Here is a 6,000-nt window from a genome sequence, read left to right on the forward strand (position 1 = left end):
TTTGGTTTTAATAGACTATTGTGCACATACTGACACACCCTCATGTTCTAAACATACCATGAATTAATTGAGGTGAAGGTAATAAATATCTGCCCCAGTTTACCGTATGATCAAGCAACAATGATTTCTACTTTGACTCAGATCAGATTAAAACTGTAAAACAGTAATGTTTTGGCATTTCTCTGGAGAACTTGGTGTTTATTATCTCAGCATGAGAGGAAAAGTGAATTATGTGAGTTTCGTGAACCTCTGAGAATGAAATGGGATCAGGCAGTGAGCTGGCAGAGGTAGTAGCAGTATCTCAAAATTTAACTGGAAGTAGATTTTGTGCAGAATAATCAAAGGATGAAATGCCTCATACTGCAGCATCTTATCCACAAGCAGAAGTGTGGAAAAAGACTAAAAATTACTGAAGGCACTATGTCATATGGTAATGGCCATACGCCTGAATTCCCATGGCTGCTGTTGCAGACATCCAAAACTGTATATAGAATTATCTAAAAAAATGTTAGTAGCAGTTTTATAGGTAGCATAAGCTGAATAAGCATTGTGGTTGCTTTTGACATCTGCACCCAAACTGCTGAATGACAGCCACCTTTAAGTGTTTGACTGAGAGATTCAACTAGAGTGCAGAAGGCAGCCAGCTACCTCTCCTGCAGTGCACTGCCCTGCCCGCACTGTCCACTACAGCTGCGTCGTGGCCACAGATCTGTGTGCTTTTTATTCCATCCCCTGGCTGTTAGAACAACACGAATTAATTGTGGGGGAAAATGATGGAAAGCTGAAAAGAGTAAAAACGCACTGGGAGCTGATGTATGGAAGGCAGTCATAAGATTCGGAAGTACAGAGCCAGATAGAGGAAACTCCACTGGATATGGCACCAGAATGTCACTGTCACTTCCAAGCTCTTTACTCATTCTTCACTCCCACCCTTGTTTTTATGCATTGTCACCTGACATTACTGCTTCTCCAGTTCTTGTGAGCAGTCTTCCTTATTCTTATTTCCAAGCTGTATAAGAATTTTTTTCTTAACCCCCCCTTCCTTTGCCTGTGTACAAGCAGCAAGTAAAAATGGACAGTGGCTAACTTTTGCACATCACTAGGAAAAGTCAACTGCATACAACTGAGCTGTTGTCACTGACAGTGTTATGTAGAATACAGTGAAGCATTCATGTTAATCAGGCTGCCTGTCTGTAATAGTCCTAGTTTTCTGGGGGTTTTAAGTCTCCCTAAAATGCATAGAAAAAAAAATGCAAAATTATTGCACTAAGATTATTTTTAATAAGTAAAGGTCAATTAATACTGCAGAGAGCAAGGCTTGAGTGGAAAAATGGTAAATCAGTATAAGTGTTGCAGATAAGATCTGTTTTCTTATTTTTATTAAATGGGTCAAATTAGAAGGAATAAAGCCTGGCAGCAGCAGGTCTAACTGGGGAATTGACTGAAAGTGGATCAATGCATGTATCTGTATCCTATTACAAGAGGCCCCCAATCATCCAGCTGACAAGCTGGCTGCTGGCATACCAGCGAGCTTGTTTCTTAACTCTAACCTCGCAGGGGGATAAACCATGCGGAGTCTCCTTGGGCAAGTAAACAAAGTTAGATTTACATGGTCCACAGAAAGTAGCTGTCTTGTCATGTTGTCTTTGCAGAGACAGACAGTACGGGGGCTACAAAGTGCTATCTTGGGAGCTGGGAGGGTATTCAGTTTCTACTGTTGATATTCCCAGCAATAGCTCCTAAGTGAGATGCCAGATTCCAGTTACACTCTGTTCTGATCAATACAATTGCCACAAGTGCCAGATAATACAAATAATGGCTAAAATTGTTGCTTTCTCACTGAAACACTCAGCATGTTCCTTCAAACCGTACAACACCCCTCAAGTTCTGTGTGCTAAGATGTTTTTGTCAAAGATACTGCTCAACAGCAGCAGGTCTTATTAAAATAAGCAGAAGGAACTTAACACTCACCAGATAAGAAAAATCTGAATTTGTTTCTCTGGTGTAGCAAAAGCAGCTGTAAGTGAAACTTCATACTGAAATGTTGCTTATGTGTATAGGGCATTGTATGGGTTTTTAAAAAATGATCCTAAATAAATCTATGTCCAAAAGGTACATTTGTTTAAAAATAATTAGGCAAGATTTTGGACAGTATCAACAACAACCCAGTTACATATTTCAGGACCCCAGATAACACAAGTTGACATGTAAAGTTGCTGTCTTCGGAAAAAAAAAAATCATTGAAAGACCATAAGCTGTATCAAAGAAACCCAAAGGAGTAAGAACTAGCAGTATTGTCATAATACTTAATACTGTCCAGTTGTTAGAGACGTTCGACTTTCTAGTTTCAAGTCTGTATTTCTCACCAGGTTCTCTGCATTATCAATTTCATAAACATCAGTGTTATTTATATAACATAGAAAATGATTATTTTTATATTTATCTGTTTTTGTGCATTTTAAATAGTTTCATGGGTATCTTGGGTGACCTGGAAGATAACTGGTAGGAAATTTACTAGTGTTATACTAGATAGACAACAACTGGGTGTTCAGAATGTATATGATTCTAGGAACATCTTCAGGAAACAAAGGAATAACGTCCTACGTTATAACATCCTAACATCAGGCGTCCTACTTCCAAGCATTGTAACACTGAAATGTTAATATTCACAGTAAACAGTGTTTCAACAATCTACTAAAATGGAGGTAGTAATGAACAATCAGAGTAAGTTTAATAAATATATTCAAGTGTAGCCTGTAAGTGACTGCTTAAGCATGGTATTTATTACGGGCTATGCTCATATATAAAAAATTCTATAGCATGTGTGCCACGCAGGCCATTTTCTAGTTTAAAAAAAGGCAATGGATTTAAGTAATTTAGCTACGCTTTGTTCTCAAATCTGCTTTTAGACAGCTGATATCCAAAAGTCCAGAACATCAGTGGCACTTGAGTCATGATTACTGCTATTTGTAGTTATCCAAATTAATCAAATGTTTGTGGGGTTGCTTATCTATGTGTACATATATGCTTTTTTCATTTAAATACTTCGCATGGTACATCCTAGTTCTCCTATCCTTGCCATTGGTCTTCTACTTGCATCTGCGGATGTTTAAGGGTTGTCTTGTACAAAACTGCATCTCTAAAATGAGTCCCTGCTGGCTTTAAAGGTACGCGTCAACACTGCAAGGTGCTCTCAAGCTCAGTCCTGCAGATGGTCAGGGCTCACCTCCTGCCACCACAGTGGCTAAGAGCAGAGAGGCACTCGGTTCTGGTGCTGTTTCAAGCATCAATGTTTAAATCAAAGAGCTAGGCAACCTTCAGAGGCACTTTTGACTTTGCAGGGAAGGTGCAAGCAGCTTTCTCATGATGAACACCAATCTCTTGGGTGGCAGTTCCTGGCTTCTTGAGACCTGGCAGCTGCCTGGGTGACCACTTTAGGTCATCAGGCTTCTAAGGGGTACCTACAAGTGTGGTTTGAAAGCAGATACAGTGCTACTGCAGCACTGATACCATACCTCAGTAGTTATACAAATCAGCTTGTTTCTGTAGCCTGTAGCAAAATGAAACCACAGTTTTCAAAATAGATATGATTAATATAAATAGCTAAAAATCCACAAAGTTAGACAGAATATGTTGCTTCAGGTTAAGAAAGCAGTAACTTGATTTGAAAAGACAAATGAAGTGATGTCTTTCTGATGCCATCTTAAATTATTTTCTTATGAAAGTTAAGAATTGGAATCTTCTGGCTTATGACCTGGAGGAGAGAGTCTCCCCACATAGACACTGATGTCTGTGGGCTTCACTTGAGCATTCTGGTGTGGCAGAAACTATCCAGGACCCAACCAGTCTGCCCTCAGCTTCTGTCCATGCAGCCTGTGGCGCAGGAGAATAAGGGACATCTCCCTGTATGTCACCGAACACAAGCTCGAGGCTTGAGCCCTGCAGTAGCAGATTAGGCCTAAAGCCACCTCCATCTTTGTAAAAACGCTCAGCCAGGAGGAGAGATGTTCCTCTGATATGTACAACAAAATTAGCCCCTTGTTTTGCAATTAATCGTGTTTGCAGTTGCAAAGGATTGGGGGGGGGGGGGGAGAGAGGGGAGAGGGGGTGTAACCTAATGTTACCTTGTTGTCTGTGCAAAATACGAATTTGAACAACAGTGGTTTTTTTTCCTTCTCACTTTTGTAAGAGTAGTCAAAACCTCTACACAAGGAATGACTTTTCAGGGGATGCTAAGCCACTAGGCACCTGCTCATCAGTTTGAGTCTGAAGTTTTTAATTCCTTGCTGAATCAGTAAGCGTCCTGTAACCAGGAGACTTCCAAACTAGCTGTTTTGAGCAGTGCAAAAGGATGAAAGACTGGGAAGGAGAAAACCAAATATTAAAACAGCTTTGTATTTTTCAGTCTAGAAAGTTGTTGCATTGGAAACAAGCTGGCACAAATGAATGCAATTAAAATTAGTAGAAACATATACATTAGCAAATGATATTCACAGGAAGAAATGTTTCTAATTATACAAAAACAAAATATTGAATAGTCTCAAAGAAGTTCAGTGCCCTGGGCTCAATTGCGCACTTGTGCCTGCTTAAGGCTAAAGTCAGAGGCATTATTCTGACAGATGTGAATCTGAGCTCAAAGTCAGCAAGAACTCTAAGGGGAAACCACAAAAGGGACTTTGAAAGTATGTGGTATTTTTCAACAAAACATGTATTTTGGATTTTCTTCCAATAATATGGATTTGACTAATCTTCCCACATGGATAAGTGTATGACTATTTCAAGGTCTTCCTATTCTTTAAGTACATACTGGATTAGCTTTATTTTATGACAAGTCACTAGAATTACCTAGAGTTGTTGTGCTAAAAAGTAACCTTTAAGAACCCTACTTATAAAGTTTGAATAGACACTGAAATTGTGTATAGGTGGGTGATTTTTATAATTAGAAAGTGTGCTAAAGAAATGCTTTCATTTAACTCAAATATTTCCTTCCATCATGACTCAATAACCGGTTTAATCAACACATTGTTTTCCTTCAGATATGGCACACATTTTAATGCACATGCACACTCGATCTGCATATTGATTTGAGGTGAGCCGCACAGATTTCATGGTGAGTTGGAGGAAAGATGGAAGCTGGCTCCTGAATTAACCTTCCAGGAGATGCTTCTCCATATGCCACTCACTGTTTTTAAACCAAGTTTTTCCTTTTTTTTCTAGGGAGGGAGGATGGGCGTAAATCACTCCTCAGTTCTTACTTTTATCTTGCTAATGGCAATTTGAGTTATTCTGGCTGTTGATATTTTGAATCCAGCAGAACGCATCTTAATACCTAAGGGAGGGGGAATAACATTTAAAAAATAACAATAATAATCTGAGGGGGGAGGAATGCGAAGGGAAGGAAGGGCAGAGTAGCCAGGGGAAGGAGCAGCGCTTGGGGCAGGCTCCCGGCGCGCCTTACCTGCGGGCGGGGCGGCGGAGGACGGAGCGCTGCGGCCGGCTCCGTGCAGCCTGGCGGCCGGCCGGGAGTGCGGGGCCACCGCGCCGCGGGTTCGAGCCCGCCCCTGGTCGGCGGCGGTGGGTGGGCGCTGGGAGTGGGGGGGCCCCCCTGCTAGTGCTGGCTTAACGCACGCACACATGCACACACGCACTCGTAGGTGCCTCTAAGCAGCCTCGTCTTCCTAGTGCCACTCCTTTGCTTGCTCTCGCCTTTTTCAGTTTCTAGTGGGCTTTGGGTAAACTGTGCTGGAGGGAGAAGCGGTGAGGGATGTCTGCCAAAAGAGAGTCGGGACAGCACTTCCCAACACGCTGCTTGTGCTTTGGCCCTGTACCAAAGCTTGCATAAAACTTATTGCCTCAAACTTATTTTCTTGTTTTCCTTCTTGAAATAGTTGCACCCCAGCTACCACGGGTAGAAACTTCCATCCTTTTCTATCTGATATAGAGATCTTTTGGGAGTTTTCAGGTAATGCTGTTTGAGTCTTTCCAGGAGTGACTGGAAGG

At 41.3% G+C, this 6,000-nt stretch overlaps 1 protein-coding gene across 1 annotated transcript in view; it reads right to left on the reverse strand.

Annotated features, from left to right (window-relative positions):
• Window positions 1–5,551, reverse strand: part of LOC121073113 (gamma-aminobutyric acid receptor subunit pi-like) — a 47,027-nt gene extending 41,476 nt beyond the window's left edge. The window contains exon 1 of the mRNA XM_040563754.1: window positions 5,459–5,551. The gene's annotated coding sequence lies outside the window, so the exon portion shown is untranslated. The remainder of the gene's footprint in view (window positions 1–5,458) is intronic.
• Window positions 5,552–6,000: the final 449 nt, after the last annotated feature.

This window comes from Cygnus olor, chromosome 7, assembly GCF_009769625.2.
Source record: "Cygnus olor isolate bCygOlo1 chromosome 7, bCygOlo1.pri.v2, whole genome shotgun sequence".
Classification (NCBI taxonomy): domain Eukaryota; kingdom Metazoa; phylum Chordata; class Aves; order Anseriformes; family Anatidae; genus Cygnus; species Cygnus olor.